This window comes from Apium graveolens, chromosome 2, assembly GCF_009905375.1.
Source record: "Apium graveolens cultivar Ventura chromosome 2, ASM990537v1, whole genome shotgun sequence".
In the NCBI taxonomy this organism is placed as follows: Eukaryota; Viridiplantae; Streptophyta; class Magnoliopsida; order Apiales; family Apiaceae; genus Apium; species Apium graveolens.
This window is the reverse complement of record NC_133648.1, coordinates 186,669,019-186,696,657: the sequence shown is the minus strand read 5'-3', so window position 1 is coordinate 186,696,657 and position 27,639 is coordinate 186,669,019.

Genomic DNA, 27,639 nt, shown 5'->3' with positions numbered 1-27,639 from the left:
ATGGCTTACAGAGAAGTCTCAGAGATATCGACAAGTCAAATAAAGATATGAAGATTTGAGATATTGACAAGTCATTTTTGCATGTTGAGAACTTAGAGATATTGACAAGTCAAAATGAAGATATAAAGAATTGGAGATATCGACCAGTCAATATCTCATTAGAGATCTCAGAGATATAGACAAGTCAAAATGTATATAGATTTATCAGAGATATCGACAAGTAAATTCTACATGTAGAGATCTCGGACATATCGACAAGTCATTTAATGTGTAAAGATCAAGAGACCTCGACAAGTCAATTATACCTATAGAGAACTCAGAGATCTCAATAAGCCATTATACTTATCAAGATGTCACTTCTCTACAGAACAAACTGGAGATCTCGATATGTCTCTTAAGTACAGAATGTAAATAAGTTAAATATTCAAGATTATCAGTCAATAAATGACCTATCAACAAGATTGAAAAGTCTACAAAGTAGCTGGAAGAATACAAGATCAAGGGCCAAGATTAACTAGACAAAGGATGGTCGCAGACCTGCAAGATTCTGCAAAAATTTTCTAAGCTAGAAATGGAAATAGAAAAAGGTTGCTTTAGAAAAGAGTTTAGTACATTTTAGTGCAAGTCTTGTAAACCCGTGCTACTAGTGTATAAAACATGCACTGGTCCTTAGTTTAGGAGTAACAAAGGATTCACATTTTCTTTTATTCTCTCAAGGAAGAAGCCGAGTTCTTATATTTTTAAGAACACGGAATTTGTAGCAAGATAAACTTATTTAATACAAATTAAGTGAGTTTTGAAATATTATGCTTATTGCTTCATTTATGTTAAACATAATATCTCTGCAAATTAGAAACTACTTTGTTCACCTAATATCCAAACTATTTAAAAAGGCTAAAAATCCAGAAAACACATTCACCCCATGTGTTGTACTCAATAGCTAATAATATTCTATAAATCAATGCTTGTACAAATCATATCAAAAATCTAACATTATCTCGTCTAATTATTATACTATTCTCATTTTATTCTATTCTAAACAACAATCAACCAATTCAATATGACTTCGTAAGTCATCCTATAATATTCAAATGCCAATCAGAACATATTAGTATCTTACTCAAATCATCTATCACATTTGTAGAACAAGAATTTCACATATATTTTTCATATTCGATCATTTATAAGAAAATAGATCACATTGCATATACTTATCGATATATAATCACATTGTAGACCTAATCATATTATCATATCAAATTAAAGTAAAGTAAACTCTATAAGCTTTAATCCTTTTTTCGTTTCACTTGATTCTGAATTACAAATTACGAGATATGGTCAAAACAGTTTTCTGACTCCTTTATCAAACTATGACACACTAAACATATAGTATACATAACATAGCACATAAGATTTCCCATCCCATCTATTTTCAAATCAAGTCTCCGGATAAAAATGATTTTTCAGAAATTTTCTGGAATTTTTTAGACATTTTTCGGAATTAAAACAAATAAAAGACTCAATTTATAAATTAATAATCAAGTCTAATTGACTGAAAATAAATTTAAAATAATTTATAATGATTAAACAATTGTTAATCATAATTTAGAAAAATACTTTATTGCTCAAAATTATTTTCAGGAATTTTTAAATCAAAAGAATCAATTAATTCTAATTAATAAACAATTAATAAATAATTAAATCAATTAATCAATTAATCAATTAATATTAAAATGAATTGATCAAATAAAATAATTAATTACTAATTAAAATTAACTAATTAAATAATTAAGATTTATTTTGGAATTTATAAATAACTAAAATGAATTTTGGAATTAAAATATGGGTTTTTGATTTATTTTAAAAAATAAAAGACGGAAACAGTTTTTTGGTGTTGGAATTTGGGGAAAACAGAATCGAAACCGGGTTGGGAAGAAGGGCCGACGGGTCACAGAACCGGGTCACCAAGATCAGTCGGAAAATCGGCAGAATTCGGTGACCCGTTTTTACCGTAACGCCCATTTCCCGGCCTCAATCCTTCCGATTTCAATCATTTCTTGATGTCAAAATGATCCGTACAACACCCTCTATCCATAATAACCACAACAATAACATCCCGTCACCAGGAATCATTCACCGGCCAAAAACCATAAACATTGGCGAGCTCGAAGCTTTTCCGACGAACTTGATCCGAGTTCCAACCCCTCAGTTACCTACATAATTCGAATCCTCTATCTACGATCTACTTACGCATGCACTCAGATTTTATCCAGAATCAACCAAACTAAAAACCCCAAATTCAATTAAGAAAATTCATATGACAGTCAAACCCTAATTTCTAATTTCAAAAATTAAACACCAATTTTGACATGATATAGAACTCCAAATCACACATATGACTTATCAAAATAATCAGAATTCAATTATTTACAACATGCAAGTATCAAATCACATCAAACACTTGAAAATTTGAAAACCCTAATTTAATCCTATTAAATTTGAATTTTGTAGAAATTATAGAAAAATACCTATGATTTTTACAGAGACATAGTGGAAATAATTGTTTAGTACGCCTCGAGAGCTTCGATTCGGCTACTTGAGCGTCGAAATCTGACTTTCCTAACACCTTCGAATCTTGGTTTGATTATGAAGAACACGAAGAACACTTATCTTATTTCTCTGGATAATTATTTTACTATATAATTATGATTATCTGTATAAAATGAAATATGGTGAAGGCTATTTATATTTACGAGAAATTAGGACCCCGTTGGATAAAGACCGATATAAAAAATCCAATACTTAATAGCTAAGAATAAATAAAAACTGATCCAAATGGTCCCAGTTTTCAGATAAACATTAAAATCAGACAATTTAATAATGGTTTGGGGTTCCGAAGCCCCAGATGCATGTACTTTTATTAAAACTAATACTTTAATCAAAATATCTTGGATAACGAAAATATCTCGGTTGCACGTATATCGAGATAATAAAATAATATTTTAAAACCCGTAAAACTGACCCGGAATCTTTGCAGATAGGTCTATACTCCGGATCGAAAACGTCCAAATACGAAAAGTTCTCGCAATTATCAAATTAGTCTAGAAATCATTTTTCGGGAATATTTCAGTTTGTAAATTTCCTACACCATTGAAGTTGTGGGTTTTCGAATAATCACAAATAATTAATAAGTAATAAGAAAAATCATCAGATAAATCCGCAAATCATTTATAAAATCATATAAAAATTAATTATCAAATTCACAATTCTGGCACATATAAACCATAACTACAAAAAATCATTCAACATATAATTTCACAGAAATTTCACATATACTTACATAATATTCATAAATTATCCTTACTTATCACACAATCTAAACCACACGTACCACTTAATCATATAACAATTATACTCACGTAATCAATAAATCTAGATTTAAGAAACAATATATAAAATTTAGTTTAGAAAGGAAATTACACATTGACAACACAATAACCCGGAATAAAATTCTGAAATTATATAAGCTGGAATAAAATATTAAATTTTATTCCTTTCTTTTTAAAGAAAAATTACTTTATAATAATAAACAGATTTTGAAAAGTGTGGGTCATTATAATCTACCCTCCTTAAACGGATTATGTCCTCGGATTCACGGAAAGAAAGGGAGGGTGCAATGTTAGTTAATCCATATTACTTCACATAACAAGCTGTTGGATATATTTGAGATGTCATGTCTAATATGTTTCATGTTTAGTTTTCAGATCTTAACTAACTGGAAATATCAGTACTTACTGGAATCAGGACTTACTGGAAGTCAGGACTTAAGGATATCAGAACTTAGATTATCAGAAGATAATATCAGAAGATGGATATCAGAACTAAAGTACTGGAGGACTAACAGTTAAGGAAGGAAGCTGATTTACAGGAAAGAAGATCGAAACTAATACGGAATAAGATATGCATGGAAAGAGTTCGAGGACTAGAAGAATTATATAAGATATCTGGTTGATATATTTTAGGAGACAGAATTATATTCCATATTAACTAGAAGTTATCTTGTAATTATGTGTCTATATAAACACAGACATGGGTTTACTCTATAAGAGTTACGATCATCGAGAAGATCATATATTATAACCTAGCAGCTCTCATGATATTTGTTCATCACTGAGAGAGAACAGTTCCATTGTAACAGAGTTTGTTATATCGAATACATCTGTTTTCTGTTACTTGTGCTTTAAATCAATTTGATTGTATTCTACACTGTATTCAACCCCCTTCTACAATGTTGTGTGACCTAAAAAGTGGTATCAGAGCATATCTGTTAACACACATACAGTAAAGATCCAAAACAATCATGTCTGAAGAAGCAGAAAATCCAACCAAGCCCGCTAAAACTGAAGAAACTCCAAAGATTTAAACCCATAGTCGATATGAGACTATCAGGGTTCCCATGTTGAGACCGTCTGAGTAACCCATATGGAAAGTGAAGATGGCTATGTTTCTAGAAGCTACAGATCCAGAATACCTTGACAGAATTAATGAAGGACCGCATAAGCCAACCAAGCTCTCTGTTGTAGTTGCAGATCAGCCAGCAAAGACCATACCAAAGGAGAAAAGTGAATACACAGCTGAAGATATCTCATCTATTGCCAAGGATGCAAAGGTAAGGCATTTGCTGCATAGTTCCATTGATAATGTCATGTCAAATAGGGTAATTCACTGCAAGACTGCAAAGGAGATATGGGATGCTTTGGAGACAAGGTGTCAGGGAACTGATGCAATGAAGAAAAACAGGAGGACTATACTCACTCAAGAGTATGAACACTTTGACTCAAAAGGTGACGAGTCATTAACTGACTTATATGACAGGTTTGTCAAACTTTTAAATGATCTGTCACTGGTGGACAAGGAATATGACATTCAAGATTCAAATCTAAAATTCCTTTTAGCTCTTCCTGAAAGTTGGGATTTGAAAGCTACTATTATAAGAGATAACTATGCTCTTGATGAAACTACTCTTGATAAAATTTATAGAATGCTCAAGACTTATGAACTTGAGATGGATCAAAGAAGCAAGAGACATGGGAGAAAGTCAAGAACAGTTGCTCTTAATGCTAAGGAGGAATCCCCCAAAGTGGTTGTCTCAAAGAAAGGAAAAGGAAAGGCTTTCATCATAAAGTCTGATTCAGAATCATCAAGTTCTGATGATGATGATTCAGAAACTGAAAGTCTACCTGAAGTAGATGCTGATGAAGAGATGATGAATCTGTGTGCTCTTATGGTGAAGGGTATCACAAAGATAGCCTACAGGAAATTCAGAAGAGGAAAGAAGTTTTCCAGGAAAGGAAGAAGTTCTGTTAAGAAGGGTTTCAGAAAATCTGAAGGCAAAGGGGGAAAGTCTGACAGAGGAGATTACTCAAATGTCAAATGCTACAACTGTGGTGAGAAAGGCCACATATCTCCTGACTGAAAGAAAGGAAAGAGTGACAAAGGCAAGGCTCTTGTCACAAAGAAGAAAATATGGATAGACACCTCAGATTCTGAAGATGAGGAGAACTATGCCTTGATGGTAAATGCTGATAGCAGTTCTGATGCTGCTGAGTTAAAGGTACCTCAAACAACTTATGCCTTTCATACTGATGATATTACTGAGTTGAGATTATATCTTAAAACCATGTTTATTAGCTATAGAGATCAAACTTTAACATGTTAAAGATTAACTTCTAAAAATCTTGCTTTTAAAAAGAGGAATGATTATTTGGAAAAAGAGTTAGTTATGTTCCATCAAACTCAGAAGGATAGAGATGTTGCTTTCTATTTTAGAGATGAAGTACTAAAAATGAATAAATCTCTAAAAACTGAGTTAGAAAAGGAGAGAGAGATTATCAGGACTTGGACTAACTCCGGCAGAGTAACTCAGGATATACTAAGTAGTGGAAACTGGAAAGAGGGCTTAGGTTCTGGAGATGAGAAAAGTGAAAAAGGAACTGAACAAGTTAAGCCAATTATTGTTAAACAGACTACTAAGACAAAGGTAAATCCTGTTAAATTTGTAACTGAAACTGTAAAGTCTGATTCTAAAAAGATGAAAGATATTGAGACAGAAGTGATAGCAGAGTCAACTTCTGACAAATTAGAACAGGATAAACCAACTAAAGTTAACATAGGCTTAATGACGAAGAAGCAGCTTAAACATAAGCTGAAAGAGATTACCAGTGTAAACAAGGTAAAGGAAGCTAGGAAAAATAGGAATGGAAAGGAAGCTGTGAATAAAAGCAACAATTATATGCCTGTTCCTAATGCTCCTAGAAAGAAATGCTATAACTGTGGAAATTCTAACCATCTGGCTTATTTTTACAGGAAGAATAAGAATATAAACTCCTTACCTTCTAAGTCAGGAGTTAAGAGTCAGTCTGTTAGGTTTAAGCCACAAAATCCTTGTTTTCAATGTGGTAGTGTGTGGCATTCCATTTATACTTGTAAGGAATATCATAGTTTGTATTATGATTATTATCAGATAAAACCTTCTTCGAATAAAGTTACTTTAATTCCTTCTAGTGTAAAGTACGATACAAAGTCTGATAATATTAATACTGATAAGAAAATTATTAGCATAAACTCTGATGTTAAATCCGCTACAAATGTTAACAAACTCAAAAAGGCCAAAGGATCCAAGCAAGTCTGGGTCCTTAAAACTAACCATTAGTGGTTTTTGTGATTGCAGGGCAACATGAAGAACATCCTAGTTCTGGACAGTGGATGTTCAGGACATATGACTGGAAATAAAGCCCTACTATCAGACTTTGTGGAGAAAGCAGGCCCATGAGTTTCTTATGGAGATGGCAACATTGGGAAAACTCTGGGATATGGCAAGATCAATCTTGGGAATGTCATCATTGAATCATTAGCTCTTGTCTCAAGACTTAAACACAATCTATTGAGTATAAGTCAAATCTGTGACAGAGGTTATCATGTGAATTTCTTTGAAGAACGCTGTGAAGTTATAAGTAATTCAACAGGCAAAGTGGTTCTGAAAGGATACATGCATGGTAACATTTATAAAGCCAGACTTTCAACAAGTACTGATGGTTCTGCAATCTGTCTGTTGAGTAGAGCATCAATTTAAGAAAGCTAAAATTGGCACAAGAAACTCTCTCATTTAAATTTCAACAATATAAATGAGCTTGTAAAGAAAGATCTTGTGAGAGGACTGCCAAAAACAGTATTTGCTCCTGATGGCCTTTGTGATTCATGTCAGAAGGCAAAACAAAGAAAATCTTCTTTCAAGAGCAAAACCGAGTCATCATGTTAGATATATTTGATAATGTCATAACTAATATGATTTATGTTTAGTTTTCAGATCTTACTTAAATAGGAAAAATCAGTACTTAACTGAAATCAGCACTTATACTGAAGTCAGAACTTAAGTTATCAGTACTTAAGGTTCATGAGATATTTATCAGAAGATAATATCAGGACTTAAAGAAAACGTTCAGATAAGGAAGGCGACTGATTGAAAGGAAGAGAAGATCAAGACAAACGTAAGAAGAGATATGCATGAAGAAGGAATTCTATGAAGAATAGAATACTTGGAAGAAAAGATATCTGATTGATATATTTTAGGAAGCAGAATTATATTCCATATCAATTAGCGATTATCTTATAACTGTGTAGTATATAAACACAGACATAGGGTTTACACTATATGTGTTATCATTATCGAGAATATTATTCATTGTAACCCTAGCAGCTCTCATGATATTTGTTCATCACTGAGAGAGGACAGTTCCATACTGTAACAGAGTTTATTGCTTTGAATAAAGTTTGTTTTCTGTTACTTGTGTTATTAGAATTCGATTTGATTGTGCTATACACTGTATTCACCCCCTCTACAGTGTGTGTGACCTAATAAGTGGTATTAGAGCCTATCTGTTAACACAAAAATAGTTTAAGATCCAAAAACAATCATTTCTGAAGCAGAAACTCCAACCAAGCCCACCAAAACTGAAGAACCACCAAATACACAAATCTATAGTCGATATGAGACTATTAGAGTTCTCATATTGAAACCGTCTGAATATCCCATATGGAAGGTGAGGATGACTATGTTTCTGGAAGCTACAGATCCAGAATATCTTGACAGAATCAAGGAAGGACCTCACAATCCAACAAAGCTCGCAGTTGTAGTTGCAGGTGAAGCAGCAAAGTCTATACCAAAGGAGAAGAGTGATTACACTGCTGAAGATATCGCTTCAATTGCTAAGGATGCGAAGGTACGACACTTACTGCATAGTGCCATTGATAATGTAATGTCAAATAGGGTAATTAACTGCAAGACTGCAAAGGAGATATGGGATTCCTTGGAAACAAGGTGTCAGGGAACTGATTCGATTAAGAAGAACAGGAAGACAATACTCACTCAAGAGTATGAACACTTTGACTCACAGGCTAATGAGTCATTGACTGATTTATATGATAAATTTGTCAAACTCTTGAACGATTTGTCACTGGTTGATAAGGAGTTTGATCTTGAAGATTCAAACCTTAAATTCCTGTTAGCTCTTCCCGAAAGCTGGGATTTGAAGGCAACAACTATAAGAGACAACTATAATCTTGATGAAACGACTCTTGATAAAATTTATGGGATGCTCAAGACTCATGAACTTGAGATGGAACAAAGAAGCAAGAGGAAAGGAGGAAAGTCAAGGACAGTTTCTCTTAAGGCTGAAGAAAAATCCCCCAAGGCAGCTACCTCAAGGAAAGGCAAGGGAAAAGCACTCATCACAATGTCTGATACTGAGTCATCAAGTTCCGATAGTGATGATGACTCAGAATCTGAAAGCTTGCCTGAGACGGATGCTGATGAAGAGATGATGAAGCTGTGTGCTCTTATGGTGAAAGGAATCACGAAGATTGCATACAGGAAGTTCAGGAAGGGAAAGAAGTTTTCCAGGAGAGGTGCAAGTTCTGATAAGAAGAATTTCAGAAAATCTGAAGGCAAAGGAGGAAAGTCTGATAGAGGAGATTATACAAATGCCAAATGCTACAACTGTGGTGAGAAAGGCCACATATCTCCCGATTGCAAGAAAATGAAGAGTGACAAAGGCAAGGCTCTTGTCACAAAGAAGAAAAGCTGGACAGACACCTCAGATTCTGAAAGTGAGGAGAACTATGCCTTGATGGAAAATGCTGATATGGTAAATGCTGAAAACAGTACTGAAGCTCCTGAGTTAAAGGTACCTCAAACTACTTATGCCTTTCATACTGATGATATTAATGAGTTGAGAAGATATCTTAAAACCATGTTCATTATCTATAGAGATCAAACTTTAACATGTGAAAGATTAACTTCTGAAAATCTTGCTTGTAAAAAGAGGAATGATATTTAGAACAAGAGTTAGTCATGTTCCATCAAACTCAGAAAGATAGAGATGATGATTTCTATGTTAGAGATGAAGTACTTAAAATGAATGAATCTCTAAAAGCTGAGTTAGAAAAGGAAAGAGAGATTATCAGGACTTCGACTAACTCTGGCAGAACAACTCAGAATTTGTTAAGTAGTGAAAACTGGAAAGAGGGCTTAGGTTATGGAGATGATAAGAATGATAAAGGAACTGTAGATATTAAGCCTATAGTTGTTAAAGAAAAGCCAAAGTTAAAACCTGTTAAGTTTGTAGCTGTAAAGTCTGATACTGAGAAATCAGAAGTTAAAAAGGAATTAACTTCTGATAAACTAAAACAGGAAAAGACAACAGAAGTAAACGTAGTCTTAATGACAAAGAATTAAGCATAAGCTGAAAGATGTTAAGAATGCAGACAAGGTAAAATCACCTAGGAAAAATAGGAATGGAAAGGAAGGTGTGAATAAAAGCAATGATTATAAGCCTATTCTTGATGCTCCTAGAAAAACGTGTCATAACTATGGAAGTTCTAACCATCTGGCTTCTTTTTGCAGGAAGAATAAGAACATAAACTCCTTACCTTCAAAGTCAAGAGTTAAGAGTCAGTCTGTTAGATATAAGCCACAAAATCCTTGTTTTCATTATGGTAGTTTATGGCATTCCATTTATACTTGTAAGGAATATCATAGTCTGTACTATGATTATTATCAAATAAAACCTTCTTTAAAGAAAGTTAGCATTGTTCCTTCTAGTGTAAGTTCTGATTCAAAGTCTGATAGTGTAAATTCTGAAAAGAAAAATGTTAACATAAATTTTTAATGCTAAATCCGCTGCAAATGTTAACAAACTTAATAAGGCCAAAAGATCCAAGCAAGTCTGGGTCCTTAAAACTAATTATTAGTGGTCTTTGTGATTGCAGGGCAACAGGAAAAACATCCTAGTTTTGGACAGTGGATGTTCAGGACATATGACTGGAAATAAAGCCCTGCTATCAGACTTTGTGGAGAAGGCTGGCCCAAGTGTTTCTTATGGAGATGGCAACATTGGAAAAATGTTGGGATATGGCAATATCAATCTTGGGAATGTCATCATTAAAGAAGTAGCTCTGGTCTCAGGACTTAAATACAATCTGCTGAGTGTTAGTCAAATCTGTGACAGAGGTTATCATTTGGATTTCTTTGAAGAACACTGTGAAGTTGTAAGTAAATCTACGGGCAAAGTTGTTCTGAAAGGTTACAGGCGTGGTAACATTTATGAAGCCAAGCTTTCAACAAGTACTGATGGTTCTGCAGTCTGTCTGATTAGTAGAGCATCAATTGAAGAAAGATGGAACTGGCACAAGAAACTATCTCATTTAAATTTCAACAATATAAATGAATTAGTCAAGAAAGACCTTGTGAGAGGACTGCCAAAGTCAGTATTTGCTCCTGATGGCCTTTGTGATTCTTGTTAGAAGGATAAACAAAGGAAATCTTCATTCAAGAGCAAGACTGAATCATCAATTCTTGAGCCTTATCACCTACTACATGTTGATCTATTTGGTCCAGTGAATGTCATGTCTATTGCAAATAAGAAATATGCTATGGTCATAGTGGATGAGTTCACCAGATACACATGGGTGTAATTCTTGCACACTAAAAGTGAAACTCCATCTATCTTGATTGATCATGTCAAGCAACTGGATAAATTGGTCAAAGATTTTGTAAAGATAATAAGAAGTGATAATGGCACTGAGTTCAAGAATTTGATCATGGAAGAGTTCTGCAAAGACCATGGAATTAAGCAGGAAATTTCTGCTCCTGGAACTCCACAGCAAAATGGAGTTGTTGAAAGAAAGAACAGAACTCTTATTGAAGCTGCATGAACTATGCTTGATGAAGCAAATCTACCAACATATTTCTGGGCTGAAGCTGTGCAGACTGCTTGTTTTACTCAGAATGCAACACTCATTAACAAGCATGGAAACACACCATATGAGATGGTAAAGAAAAAGAAGCCAAATCTGAAATATTTTCATGTATTTGGATGCAAGTGTTTTGTTCTTAAGACTCACCCTGAACAGCTATCCAAATTTGACTTAAAAGATGATGAAGGAATTTTTGTTGGATATCCACTTTCCACAAAAGCCTTCAGAGTCTACAATTTAAGAACAAGGGTTGTCATGGAATCTATCAATGTCTCTTTTGATGATAAGAAGATTACTGGACTTGAAGATTTCAATGATCATGATCAGCTGAGATTCGAAAATGAAGACTCAAATTCTGATACTGAATATCCTGACAGTCTAAATCCTGATACAACAAACTCTGAAGGATTAAGCTATGATGTTATTGAAACTGTGGTGACTACGGCAAAGGAAGATGCACCTGTACAGGGGGAACATACTGAAGATGCAACCACATCTCAAGAAGCATCAGAACATACAACTGGCTCTTCAAGTTCTGATTCATCAAGTTCTAATAAGCCAAGTTCTGGTAATTCTGAATATTTAAATACTGAAGGATCCAACTCAGAGAGCATAGTTTCAGGGGGAGTATTAGAAGATGTTGATGAAGATGGCATGGATTATGGGGGAGCATCCAGTTCTAGAGAAAACCTTCCATCTACAAGGAAGTGGACTAAATCACACACACCTGACTTAATAATTGGAAATCCTGATGCAGGTATCAAAATAGAACAGCTACTTCAAGTGAATGTCTTTACAATTCATTTCTTTCTCAGACTGAACCAAAGAAAGTGGAAGAAGCTCTTCAAGATGCTGATTGGGTGCAAGCAATGCAGGAAGAGTTAAATGAATTTGAAAGAAACAAAGTCTGGACCCTAGGGCCAAGACCAAAGAACAGATCTGTTGTTGGTACAAAGTGGGTATTCAGAAAAAAAAACTGATAGTGATGGCATAATTACAAGGAATAAAGCAAGATTGGTTGCAAAAAGATATTCTCAACAGGAGGGAATTGATTATGATGAAACATTTGTGTTAGGTCCCAATATGTTTGTAGAAGGGGGGGTTGAATACAAACAGTACCGAATAATCTAATAAATACGGAATAAAAAATGTGAAACAAAATTCAAGTTAAATAAAAATATTATTAAACTTGAAAGGTGTTACAACAACTGTATCGATTACAAGGAATTAATCTCAAATTAATTATCACAAATTTAGAATAAATTCGACATAAACTTTTTCTATTTTTGCAATAATTTGAATCAAATGCTAAACACGATTTGAGATTAAGTTCTAGGGATTTTGATCCGCTAGATTGTTACACAAGAACAAGAGAATGATTTCTAGTTGATTGGATTTAACTTTACAAGCTAGAAATTATGATCTTGAAGTTTGCAGATGAAGGATGAAATATTTTGCTTCTTTTTCTTTTCTGTTGTGTTCTTTTTTTTTTACTTGTGTTCTGGATTAAAATTGTTGAATGGCTACTTCTGTCTTTTTAATCAATCAACAGAATGGAATGAACTGGAATGACATCCCATAGCTGGTAGGACTTTCGGTGAGACTATCCTTTGAACTAGCAAGACAATCTCAACAGCTAGCAAGACTTTCGGTATGACAATCAAATGAACTAGCAAGACTATCAGAATGAACTAGCAAGACAATCCTCCTCCCAGTGTAACTTTCGGTGAGACTATTGAAAATGGCCTGGCATGACAATCGGTATGACAATCCTGATTGTCATGCTAGTTCATTTTCAATTGTCTTGCTGATTTAATGCAGATTTTAATCCAATTAAAATTCTGAAAAACCTTAATATTAATTCAGAATTAATTAATCAATAAATTAATCTTTGCAGATATAATTTATTTTCTTAATTAAATTATATGACTTAATTAATTAATAGAGAATTAATACTAATCTGAGCAGCAACCATTCTTCTGAAAATCTTCTGAAAATCACTGAAAATTATGAATCAATTCCACCACTTCAACGTTGACACTCGATGTACTGTCTGGTTCATGAGTGACTAACTTCCGTGATGTTTCTTCATGTCTTGACTTTGATACTCTGATTTTCTTCAGATTAAATCCTTATAATTAATTGATACCCTGACGAGATCTCTGTCACTTGATTAAATCCACAATCTTGATTTATATCACTGAGGCATGATCAATTTCTTGAACTTCTTCCAGTGAATTAATTCCTCAAGTATGTAGATGAACCTTGTTTCTGAATCCTTTGACAGATATTACTCTGTGAGATCTCTTTTGACGGTAGATCCACTATTTACTTATTACATTCTTATTTGAGTTGAGTTGAATCCTCGAATATACAAATAGGCTATGACATATGACTTACAATCTCCCCCTATTTGTTTGTTAGACAATAACACACAAATACCTAGAGGATAACTCAACTAACAAATAAGAAAAAGATATAAAAAGAAATGCAAAGTAAATAGTAGAAAAGTTCTGGACTAGATTTAACATTTTCCAGATTCCAAGTAGATGTTCCTCTAGACTGAACATATCTTCAAGTAGTTCCATCTTCATTTGTACAACCACATTTCCTGTTGAGAAGCCCATATCTCTCTTGCTTCTCCCCCTATGAGAATCAACTGATTTAAAGAAGATCACCTTCGTTTACCACCTCTCCCGTACAATAGGATCCGCAGATAAAAGCTAATGGTACTCCCCTTTTGAAAACAGCTTCTTCCCTTACTAGAAAATCACCTTGTGTTTACCACCTCTCCCGTACAATAGGATCCGTAGTTACAAACAACAATGGTGTGGTGTAGTGTACATATGATCTTTTTTTTTCTTCCTCCCTGCTATTTCTCCCCCTTAGTTGAGGAATCCTCCAAACTATTACTTAAGCTTTTATCTCCCCCTTAAAGAAGGAATGTATGCCGTCGTCTGAAGGGGTTCTCATATTTCACTTGGTTGGAAAAGAAATAACAAGAAGTTTCTCTTTCTTCCTCACTGTGAGTGTGTGATTTTGTTTAGTGTACCTCACATATGTTTCACTCTTCTCTCCACTCGTGTTTACACTCATTCTCACAAGTGTATCACTCTTCTCTCATAGCTCCATACCCCAGCTGTACCTGCAAGGAAAATCACCTTAGCCATCCTTAAGGAGGTCACAGGTGGTGCAATGGGAGTTCGCAAATCCCCATCCTTGTTAAACTCGTCAGATAAATCTGAGTCATAATTTACAAGTTGCTAGTTTCCCTTTTAGGGTTCCAGATTTGAATTCTGGAAAGGTAAACAATGATTCAACGAATTTAGCATAAAGATCAAAGTTCCCTTCTAATGTCTGTGAAGACATTTCCTTGTGACTCATCAGGTAATATCTGAATCATTGTCAACAAGTTGTCGATCTGCGCCTATGTCAGATCCACTATCCGTAGATGCATCCAGGGGATTTAAGCCTGGGGAGGTAGACACTGACCACTGACATATGGCTTTTGGATCAGTATCCTCTCTTAACACCTGTAAAGGCAATTGGTCCATTAACGAACCTTGAACAATCGAATCTGACCTTAAAATGGTCAAAACTCTTGTTTCCGTCAACTCATCCCTTGTGTGTGTAACCTCTCCTTGTGCATCAATAATTGTTTATATTTGAAGTGGTGACACTACATTGGATGCCTTGGCCGACAGGCAAAATTCAATAGACGCACCCTGTTGAGAGAATGAATCTAGTAACTGTTTTTGTGCCTTTTCAGTCATTACATCTTTTTGAGAAGATATATGGGGGCTAGCAGTTGTCTCGGTTTAAATACTACTCATCTATGTAGGAGACAGAGCTACTAGGTTGACTACAGAACCTTCCTTATGTGGTGCACTAAGGCACTATCTCCCTCACGCTTATTCATACTACATTTAGTGGTAAGAGAGTGTTGGTTGGTTCTGTTTTTGTGTTTGTCTTTACAGTCTGGGATAGACGTTGTGGGTTTTCAACCTCATGACTGTCAATGAAAGAAAGCCATTGGAGACTGAACCTGTATCACAGAACATAGGGCAATAGAGAGATAAAATGTACTTAAGATATATAATGAATGAAAATTATACATTTAATCTTTTGAGAGAGATGATGTACAATAGTGATTTCAAAGGATTTTACATGAAATAAGAAATCACTAATGTAGAAAGAAGTTAGATTTTCTCCTAGAACTCACTGCACATATAAAACAATATGTTTGTGCCTAGTGATTAGAGAGTTATAAATATGACAATTGCTTGAGCAGTACACTAGTTCATACCAACCTGAAGTGAGATTGTGAAGAAGAGATTACACAGTCCAATAGATCTGCAGCTGCAAAGTCCATGAACTGTGGTGCACTGACTTCCTCTTTTGACTCACTAACCAGGAGTACACTTGTACACATCTTACTAGAGTCCAATTCCAAGTGTAATATGCAGCAGGTGCCTGATATGTCGTAATATTCTCAAGTCTCGTCACTGGTGCTATATGTTAGATGATGCTTCCTGATAATAACCTAGCACACTATACAAAATTTTCAATGATAACATTCCCAGCTTGCAAACAGCCATATCCCTCGGATAAACCTTTGCTGTTATCTCCAAAGGTAACCAGGGGGCCAGCTTTCTCAACCACATTTGATAGCAGGGCTCTATCTCCGGTCATATGTCTTGATGATCCACTGTCAAGAATCCACACTACCGGTTACACCTGTTTAATGCCCTGCACTTCAAATGGATTAGACCTTCTTCGGAACCCAAACTTGGTTGGGCCCAGCATACTTATAGAACTGTCCTTTGTCAGGCAAAACAACATTTTTAATTTTAATTGCCTCAACTTTCTCAATGACTGAACATTTGACCTTGTAAACAACCTTAACAAATTTCTGTTTAAGCTTAGGCACAAATGTCTCCTTTCTAGCCTTAGAAGGACTAGCAGTCTTAGACCTATCATGCTTCTTGTTATTCACATGCTGACGAGGAGTAGTCTTATCATTAGAAACATGCTTACCATTAAAATAAGCATACATCATATTAAAAGCACAAGACATACAATTAGAAACACCACATGCTTTATGAGAGTGATTAATAGTAGGCAATTTATGCATGGCAGACATGGCATTTTTGTTATCCAACTCATGTGTGTCTGAGTTAGTCTCAGTTGCTTTCACAACTTTGACTGGAACTTTCGACACACTTGACTTGGAAACAACCTTCTCATTAGCATGATCTTCAGCACGTATTTCTTCCTGAATAATAGAAGAGGTCGCATCAAATGGTTCAGCAATTGATGGTTTATAGAGGGGTTCATCAACACCCTTAAGCACATATGGTACTTCCCTCCCTTTAGCACAGACACGAGGAGGGGAGTTTATGCCTAATTCTCCAATAGCAACATTGTAATCATAACCTATTCCAGATGTTTGAATAACAGATTGCTTACTGTAGAACTCTTTAGCCTTCGAACAAGAATTGAAGTAGGCTCTAACCTTAGTCTCAAGACCGGTGATCTTGTCTTTGAGAATAGTTTCGAGTTTTCTATAACAGTCAACTCTATTCTCTAGAAAAGATACTTGTTCTTTTAATTTATCTTGATTAATGTGCACAAGTCTTAATTCATTGACCTCTTTCTCAAGGTCTGTGATCTGTAAACTTAACAGTTCATTATCACGACGTGCACAATCTAAGTTACCTCTTAGATGATAAACCATTTCAGCATCAGAAAGTTTTACCTCTATTCTTGACGATGAAGCTTTTCCATCAATAGCCATAAGAGCAAGATTTCCTTCATCTTCATCTTCACTGTCAGTATCATCCCAGCTTCTTCCCTTTTCCAGATACGCCCTTTCAGAGTTCTTTCTTACTTGCTTTGGCTTCCTACATTCCGTGGCAAAGTGTCCCAACTCATTGCAGTTATAGCATCTAATGGTGCTCCGATCAACCATCCCTGTTTTATATCCACCACTGCTGGTGTTAGAGGATGAAGATCCACCTTTCTGGAATTTGTTGTAGTTGGACTTGTACTTAAGCTTGGGATTCCTCTTGAATCTGACATGGGAGAATCTCTTAACAATTTGGGCCATTGACTCATCTTCCAATTGCTCCAGCTCTTCCAAGGAATAAAAATCATCACTTGATTGATTTGTAGTAGGAGGATCATATTCTGCTACTAACATATTTTCCTCAGCCTTGGAACACTGTACCATTCTCTCCAATTGTTGAGATTGCTGTTGTTGTTGACCTTCAGCTACAAGTGCAGTAGATGTGTTGACCATTCTATCTTTCCCGTAGACTTCCTTTTGCTGAATTTGCTCCAACTCATAGGTTTTCAACACACCATAGAGTCTATCCAAAGAAATCTCACTCAGATCTCTAGCTTCTCTAATGGCAGTGATTTTATGTTCAAGATGAGTTGGCAGTGTTAAAAGAAACTTTTTGTTGACTTCCCTGATTGAATAATATTTCCCATTTATGTTCAGGTTGTTGATCAACGCATTGTACCTCTCAAATACTTCAGTAATTCCTTCTCCTGGATTTGATTTAAAATATTCATACTCAGAGGTTAGGATCTCCAACTTGTTCTCCCTAACTTCCTCTGTGCCTTCATTAATCACCTCAATAGTTTCCCACATGTGTTTGGAATTTTTACAGTTCATCACATGTCTGTTCATCAAGGGATCAAGGGAATCAATTAATATTAATTGAAGGCTGGCATCCAAGGAGGCTTCTTACTTTTCAGCAGGAGTAAAATCTTCAGGTTCTTTTGGATAGGTTCTAGCTCTGGTAATCACAACATCATCTACTATCACCTCTGTTTCAATAACCATTGGAGTTGTTGGACCCTTCTTTAACAAGTTCAGATATTTGGGATTTGCAACTTGTAAAAACAAGAGCATCTTCTTCTTCCGCATGATATAATTTTCTTTATCAAATAGTGGAATTTCAACGGTTCCAACTTTTTGTGAAGTCATTATGAATTTTTGAATAAATAAAAATTCAAGGAGTTGAAAAATCACAAAAGTCTAAAATCTTGATTTGTTCGTTAATCAGAAGGCTCTGATACCAATTGTTAGGTCCCAATGTGTTTGTAGAAGGGGGTTGAATACAAACAGTACCGAATAATCGAATAAATGCGGAATAAAAATGTGAAACAAAATTCAAGTTAAATAAAAATATTATTAAACTTGAAAGGTGTTATAACAACTGTATCGATTACAAGGAATTAATCTCAAACTAATTATCACAAATTTAGAATAAATTCGACATGAACTTTTTCTATTTTTGCAATAATTTGAATCAAATGCTAAACACGATTTGAGATTAAGTTCTAGGGATTTTGATCCGCTAGATTGTTACACAAGAACAAGAGAATGATTTCTAGTTGATTGGATTTAACTTTACAAGCTAGAAATTATGATCTTGAAGTTTGCAGATGAAGGATGAAATATTTTGCTTCTTTTTCTTTTCTGATGTGTTCATTTTTTTTACTTGTGTTCTGGATTAAAATTGTTGAATGGCTGCTTCTGTCTTTTTAATCAATCAACATAATGGAATGAACTGGAATGACAATCCCATAGCTGGTAGGACTTTCGGTGAGACTATCCTTTGAACTAGCAAGACAATCTCAACAGCTAGCAAGACTTTCGGTATGACAATCAAATGAACTAGCAAGACTATCAGAATGAACTAGCAAGACAATCCTCCTCTTAGTGTAACTTTCGGTGAGACTATTGAAAATGGCCTGGCATGACAATCGGTATGACAATCCTGATTGTCATGCTAGTTCATTTTCAATTGTCTTGCTGATTTAATGCAGATTTTAATCCAATTAAAATTCTGAAAAACCTTAATATTAATTCAGAATTAATTAATCAATTAATCAATAAATTAATCTTTGCAGATATAATTTATTTTCTTAATTAAATTATATGACTTAATTAATTAATAGAGAATTAATATTAATCTAAGCAGCAACCATTCTTCTGAAAATCTTCTGAAAATCACTGAAAATCACTGAAAATTATGAATCAATTCCACCACTTCAATGTTGACACTCGATGTACTGTCTGGTTCATGAGTGACTAACTTCCGTGACGTTTCTTCATGTCTTGACTTTGATACTCTGATTTTCTTCAGATTAAATCCTTGTAATTAATTGATACCCTGACGAGATCTCTATCACTTGATTAAATCCACAATCTTGATTTATATCACTCAGGCATGATCAATTTCTTGAACTTCTTCCAGTGAATTAATTCCTCAAGTTTGTAGATGAACCTTATTTCTGAATCCTTTGACAGATATTACTCTGTGAGATCTCTTTTGATGGTAGATCCAGTATTTACTTATTACATTCTTATTTGAGTTGAGTTGAATCCTCGAATATACAAATAGGCTATGACATATGACTTACAATTTGCACCAGTTGCTAGATTGGAAGCCATAAGGATATTTTTGGCTTATGCTGCTCACAAAAAGTTTACTGTCTTTCAAATGGATGTGAAAAGTGCTTTTCTTAATGGAGAATTGGAGGAGGAAGTATATGTGGAACAACCTCCAGGCTTTGTAGATCCCAAATATCCAGATCATGTCTACAGGCTTGATAAAGCACTTTATGGCCTTAAGCAAGCTCTAAGAGCAGGTATGAGACTTTAGCTCAGTTTCTTCTGGAAAGTGGATGTAACAGAGGAACTATAGACAAAATACTGTTCTACCTCAACCATGGAAAGGACTTACTTCTGGTTCAGATATACGTTGATGATATCATCTTTGGTTCTATAAATGACAGACTTTGCAAGAAGTTTGCCAAACTGATGCAGTCAAGATATCAAATGAGTATGATGGGGGAACTTAGCTATTTTCTGAGACTTTAGTCAAGCAAAATGAAGAAGGCACTTTTATCTGTCAAACCAAGTACACCAGAAATTTGCTGAAGAAATTTGGATTGCAAGATTGTTCAAGTGCATCCACTCCCATGGCCACTGCAACAAAACTGGATAAGGATACTGGTAAATCAGTAGATATTACTAATTACAGAGGTATGATTGGCTCTCTACTCTATCTAACTGCTAGTAGACCTGATATCATGTATGCTACCTGTCTTTGTGCAAGATTTCAAGCAGATCCAAGAGAACCTCACTTAACAGCTGTGAAAAGAATTTTCAAGTATCTTAAAGGAACAACTGATCTGGGATTGTGGTATCCCGGAGAATCAGATTTTAAACTAATAGGTTACTCAGATGCAGATTTTGCAGGTTGCAAATTTGACAGGAAAAGCACAAGTGGAAGCTGCCAATCCCTTGGAGGCATATTGGTTTCTTGGTTTAGCAAAAAACAAAAGTCAATTTCCACATCAACTGTAGAAGCAGAATACATTGCTACAGGAAGCTGCTGTGCACAAATTCTTTGGATGAAGAATCAGTTACTGAATTATGGGTTAACATATTTTAAAATCCCTATTTACTGTGATAATCAAAGTGCTATTACTATGACAGGTAATCCAGTTCAACACTCAATGACAAAGCACATCAGCATTAGGTACCACTTCATAAGGGAACATGTGGATGAAGGTACAGTGGAATTGCACTTTGTTCCAACAGATCAACAACTAGCAGATATCTTTACAAAACCACTATGTGAAGCTACTTTTACAAGATTGGTAAATGAACTTGGAAAGGTTTCAGGTTCTTTCTCTTAATCTGCTTAGCTTTTGTTCTGATGCATCAAACTTTATGATCAGTATTTACAGATATTACTCTCTTTGTGTATTCTGTGCCTAATTGAAAATTGTTTAAGTACTGATTGTTGTCTGATGTGAATTTCTAACCTCTGATAGTGATTTGACTGTTTTTGTGACTATTCAATCCTATGAGGATCACTGTGCTAGATGCTGACCTAGTAGTCTTTAATATACTAGAGATCCCATGTTAGAAGTAATTATTTATGTGGAAATCTATTGACACAAGCAAATTCTGACATTGACCTTAGTTAAGTTTACTTTGTCTATCTTATTACTAAGTCAAAAACTAGAATAATGCTTCGCATTTGTTAAGTTCTGATGTTAATAAATCTGCTGAATGTACTAAGTGCTGATAAACCTCACTTATCAAAAGAAAAAGGAAATGAAAAAGGAATAAAAATCAGGTACTCCTTTGAGATCTAGAGTAAAAATGTGGAAGGGACGACCCAAGTGCATTGCTGGTATTAAGTAATATGCATCAGAAAAGCAAAAATAATTATTTTTCTTGGTGACTTTTCACACTCTATGATTACTGGAGAAATACTCTGATAATAGCATAAATTCTGATAAGCAGTCGTGACTCACTTATACTGAGAAGCCACTGTAAAATGGAATTTCAAAAGATGCATAAAATAAGCACAAAACAGTTGAGATGGACTCATGCATGAAATCATTCAATAGTAGGCTTCAGAATAATGACAGATTTTAAGTAAAGTTCTTAGTTATGCCTTATTTCTAAAATGTACTGAAGTGAATCAGACTTTACTCATTGTCTGATATTTAGCTTAATGCACACACTTACACTCCATATGAATGATGAAAATTACTATGGCGATCAATGTTGTTTTAGATGAACAGTTTATGTGTCAGATTGCATAAATTCTGAGGACAGGTTTTGATGAAAGTTCTGATGATTAAGTTTTGAAGAACCGAAATCAGAGTTTGTGTGAAGAATTACAGAAATAGCCATTCAACTTTTTGAGTTAAGAAATCATGTTCTGATGACTGTTAAGTTCTGATATAAGTCTAAGTGCTAATATTAAATTCTGATTCTTTACTTGACTTATTTGTGGTTAAAATCTGCAACAGTCTTATTATAAATCGACTATGTTTGGGTGGAATATTAACAGTCAATACAATTAGGGTTAGTGGTACACGTCCATGCACAGTAATATTTACTTGTTTCTTGTGCGCATTAAACCCTATTTTACACTTCCAATGGTTGTTTCTACTCTCCTCAGTCTAGGGAGACGAGGTAGAATTATTTCTACCTGTCAGCATTAAATTTTCCTTGCGTCTCCTGGAATTCTATTGCCTATATAAACCAATACTTCACTTCAGCCAGCACATCTCTAAATTCCTCACAAACTCACTCTCATTTTATTCTTAACACCAAAAATGGCTGTATTTGGCTGGTTTTACAATTATGGCGATGAGACTGTACATGTCTTTATAAATGGAATTCCAACTCCATACCATATCGCCAACATCCCTCACAATCTTTGGATTCAATTTCTGGAGGTTATTAAACGTGATCTGTTGACAGTTCGAAGAGAACTTCATCTCTGTCGTCTTCAACAGCAAGAGCGAATCATACGACTCGCTATTCTCTTTGTTGAGAGCAGGAAGAAGAAATAGTTTATGCTCCCTGTTTCTCTTCACCATCAGCTTTGTCAGGCTTCTTAGCGTAGGACAATAGTTGATGCTAATAGGCCTTGTAGCTTAGGACACTCTTGTAATCTTGTGCTGTAATTTTAATTTCATGAATGTATTCTCTTAATATATTAATGGAATTTTTATATTTTTGCAAGATGTTGTCTCTGAGTTGTTTGAAATTCTGATGCATTTTTAAATCCTGATTTCTCCATATTCTGATGACCATTTTATTACTGATACAAATCAAGTTTAGATTTTGATGTGGCAGTACCTGTTTACTTGATTTATCTTTTGGTCATTCTCACACTTAATGTATTTTTACAGAATATTGGTTTCACAGTGAAAATGATTTAATAAGTGGGAACAGTTTAAATTTTAAATTAAAACTGAATTACATTCATTAATGGGATTACTTGGTAAGTGGAACGGTATTTCCTTGAAAAATTGCATGTGATAAGTAATGATTACTGTTTTCTCGTGCCCATTAATTATTCTTTACTGCTGCATGTCTGACAGGTGTCCAATGGTTACTTTTTCTACCGTGTATAAGTAAAAGAGAGAGGAGATTGTAAAATCTTTTATTTACTTTCACACTATATCTCTCTTTCTTTACTTCTATTCTCTCTCATCTCTTGACGTTGTTTTTCATACAGACATTTTATCAAACACCTTACAGGCAACCTTAATTCTTAATTTTTCTCATGGCACCTAAGGATTTGATCATAGATGGAGCCAAGTTCGTTCCCAATAACTATGCTGTAATCTTAAATCATGATGAAGCTCCATCTGAGTTGCACTTTGTGCAAGATCTTCTAGCACACGGTGAAATTGGGTATGCATTGACCCAACCTCAAGTCATTTCCAGCCAACAAGTTCTGACATTTTGGCGGACTGGGCATTTTGACAATGGTGGTGCTACTGGTACTCCAAGTATTATTTTCGAAGTCAATGATGTTGAGCATGTGGTAACTCTTGGAGCAGTTTGTAAAGCTCTACACTTACCAGAAGGCTGCATTTTCTCAACACCGGAGGAACCAGTTCTACAGCAGCTCATGGCCAATTTGGGGTATGAGAAGAGTTTGGCCAAGCTTAGACAGTTGAAATGAGCACATATCAGAAAGGAATGGAGCTTTTTCTTCGACTACATCACTAAAGCCTTTGGCAATAAATGTTCCAACTTTGATGCCATTCCAATCATGAGTCAGCACATCGGGTATGCTATTATTCACCAAACTCATTTTGATTTTGCAAGTGATGTGCTAGGCTTTACTGGGGATAGGATGACAGAGGATAGAAATGTAGTTTGCTAGATTCTATCAACTTATATATGCCTTTTGCTGTGATAATGAACCCCAACCAGCCAGTTCTTTATTTCCACCTTTTAAACTTGCAAAACATGCTTTTAATGACTTGGTAAATGCTGACCTTAAGAAAAAGGTGGTTAGACTCTTACAAATACCTCAGTCTGTAAAACAGATCTTGGTAAATGCTGATCCTCTAACCTACAGATCTGTTTACCCTGATGTACAATCCATCACCACCACCCAGACAACTCAACAACCATCAGAACATACCACACATACACCTCAATCTACTCAACCTTTTGTCAGGACATATCTCAAAACTTCACACAGCTACCTCAACCTTCATCATCAGCACATACTGTGAAGCCTTCATCTTCCAAGCCCAAGAGGACAAAGACTGTACCTCAGACAACACAGAAGAGAAGGAAGTTTATTCTGAGAGATGAGTCAGATAGTGAGGAACAGGTTCCTGTGTCAGAACCTATTATAGAAGAAGCTGAGAAGGTCTCTTCTCAGAAGGATACTGGAATTGGGGGATCTAAGCTTCTCAAAAGGCTTAGAAGAATGTCTTATGCTGGAACTCCCAAAGAATCTCCGTCTTCAAAGAGATACAAGAAATAGAGAGCTCACATGCCAGTTTTAGAGGATGAGGATGAAGCAGCCACGGAAGGAGATCAGGAATCTCTGATCTCAAAAGAGCCAGAAATTGCTACAACTACTGCTTCTACACCACCTGTGTCACCAACTCAGGAAGCTGCTACAGATAATGCAACTACACCACCTGTGTCTCCTACTCATGAACCAGTATCTACTGAAGACCCAGGCACAAGTGCTGAAATTGATATTCACAATCTAGTTGTGCCTGAGGTTCTTTATTTAGAAGCTCCAACATCAATAAATCCATCAACAACACCACTTACTGATGCTAATGAAACTCCAGAATTGTCTGCAACACCTTCTCAGCATCTAGATGTTGATGATCAGAATATAGGTGAGCATCAGACTATGGATGTTGATCAGAACTTGGAAGCAGATCAGCACTTAGAGGAGGATGTTGAAGTCTCAATTGCTTCTCATACTGTTCTTTTAACAGAAGATGCTGATTCTATCAGTTCTGATGCTGCAAATGCTGATGATACTGGTGATGCTGCTATAAATGCAAATGCTGATGAAGCAGGTCCTTTAGGACATGCACCTCAACAGACTGTTTCTAAATCTGAACTAGTCAAGAAGTTTGTTCGAGGAGAAGCACCAGTACCTTGGAGTGAAACTCCTAGAGGACAGGAGTGGACTAAGGAATGGAACACAGTTACTTTTGTTCCATTTGAAAATATTCTTGCTGAGCATCTTGCAAAAGCTGATGAGTTCTTAGTTAATGAAGATTTCAAGACACAGCTAAGAGTTACTGCCCTTACCACAAGGCACCTTCAAGGTCAACAGTCTGTTACTCAGGACAAGTTGAACAGGGTTCAAGAACTCTTAATGCAGCAAGATACACTTGTCAAGCTGGACAAGAAAAACTTTTTCAAACCTACCTTTGACATAGTTGCTTACATTGAGAAGACCCAAGAGAAACAACAGTCTCAGATTGATGAAATTTTGAAAAATCAAGCGTCTCAGCAATCTCAACTCAATGAAATCCAATCCTCAGTGGAATTGCTTGTCTCTCTTCTCTTACCTGCTGATGCCAAAAAGGGGGAGAAGGTAATTAAGTCCAAATGCAAAACTGTTAAGACACTGAAGGGGAAGGATGATGAAAAAGATGACCAGAGAAACTCTGGAATGGGTAGAGGTCATGGTCAAGGTAGTGGTTTCTCATCAAGAAGGGTTGAAGCTACAAGTCATAGAACAAATTCTGATACTGGAAAAAGAATTACTTCTCATACTGGTAAAAGAATAAGTTTTGATGAACTTTTGGATCTTGATGAAGAAATATCAAGACAGTTATTTCTGAAGGAAAATCCAGGAATGGACTTTGAGAGTCTGATGGAAGAAGAAGCTAGACTTAAGTCAGAAAAAGTCAATTCTAAATCTGAAGCTTCTGTTGGTAAAAAGAAACTTCCAAAGGCCAAAGGCATTGTGATAAAAAAAGGACAAATCCTGAACCAACCAAGGTCAAATCACAATTGCTTCAGATAGATCCAAGGTCCAAGGGCAAAGAAAAAGTTGGTGAACCTATAAAGGTTTATGTGCCTCATGTGGATGAAGATATTACTGTTGAAGATGATGATCTTACTCCGACTTCAAGGAAGATTTCTAAGACAACCTCTGACATGGCTCAAGTTGTTCAGAGTCAAGATATAGTTAGTTCTGATATTACAAAGAAGCAATTAACCTCTGACATAGCTCAAGTTGACTTGATATCAGAAGATAAGGAAAAGGAAACCTCTGACATTGCTCATGTTAAACCCTCAAAGTTACTCCTATCAGGATTCACCAAAGCCAAACAGACTCAACCTTTGAAGACTGCATCAAGTGGTTTTGAAGCAAGAGTGGTTAATGGAAAGGAAGCAAGAGATAAATCTGGATTGGGTAGTGCTGATGAAAGAAGAGTACAGAACACAACCAATGATCCAACTTCCTTAAGTGAACCAGGTATTGGAGCAACTCCTGAAAGATTGAATCAACTAGAATCTGTACAGATGGTTTACCATACCTACTTGAAAGAACACATCTTGTTGTACTTCATGACAGATGGTAGGGTTTATCATATAAAAGAAAATGCTATTCCACTAAAGTATTTTGAAGAATTGGAACATGTATTATTCTTACTTCAAGTGAATGACAGAATAACAGAAAGTGCTGCAAACTATTTGAAAAATCAAATTCAGAGACAGAAAAGGCTTTATTCTGTAAAGTCTGACAGTACATATCTTCCAAAGTACAGAGATCACAGGGGTGATATTGTTGAGATGAAGCCTAACTCTGCTAAGATTATAACTACCTTTCTGGGTTATAAGGCTGTAGAATTCAATCTTGAGTCTGACAAGGCGTATTTGATCAGACTGGATCAGGATATAAGGAAAGCTAAAATTAATGATCTCAGGGCTGCTATCTTTCAAACTGGTGAAGATTCTGCAGAACTTAAAGATGCTAAAAGGAGAATGATTGATGAACTCAGATATGCTGAGAGATGTTTGTTAAAGAACTATCTCAGAACAACTCCTGACATCAGAGAGATCAGAAAGTGAAGCCAAGTTAAGATCTACAACTGCTCAAATTCTGATATGAATATAGACTGCAGTTGTTATCAGTAGTTAAAGTTGGTAAAGCTTTAAGGACTGTAAGTTGTAGTTATCTAGTCAAATTCTCATGCATTTGTACTTAATGTTTTTGACATCATCAAATATCTGTTAAACTTGTATATTATGCTAATTTACAAGTTGGGGGAGATTGTTAGATATATTTGATAATGTCATGACTAATATGATTTATGTTTAGTTTTCAGATCTTACTTAAACAGGACAAATCAGTACTTAACTGAAATTAGCACTTATACTGAAGTCAGAACTTAAGTTATCAGTACTTAAGGTTCAGGAGATATTTATCAGAAGATAATATCAGGACTTAAAGGAAACGTTCAGATAATGAAGGCGGCTGA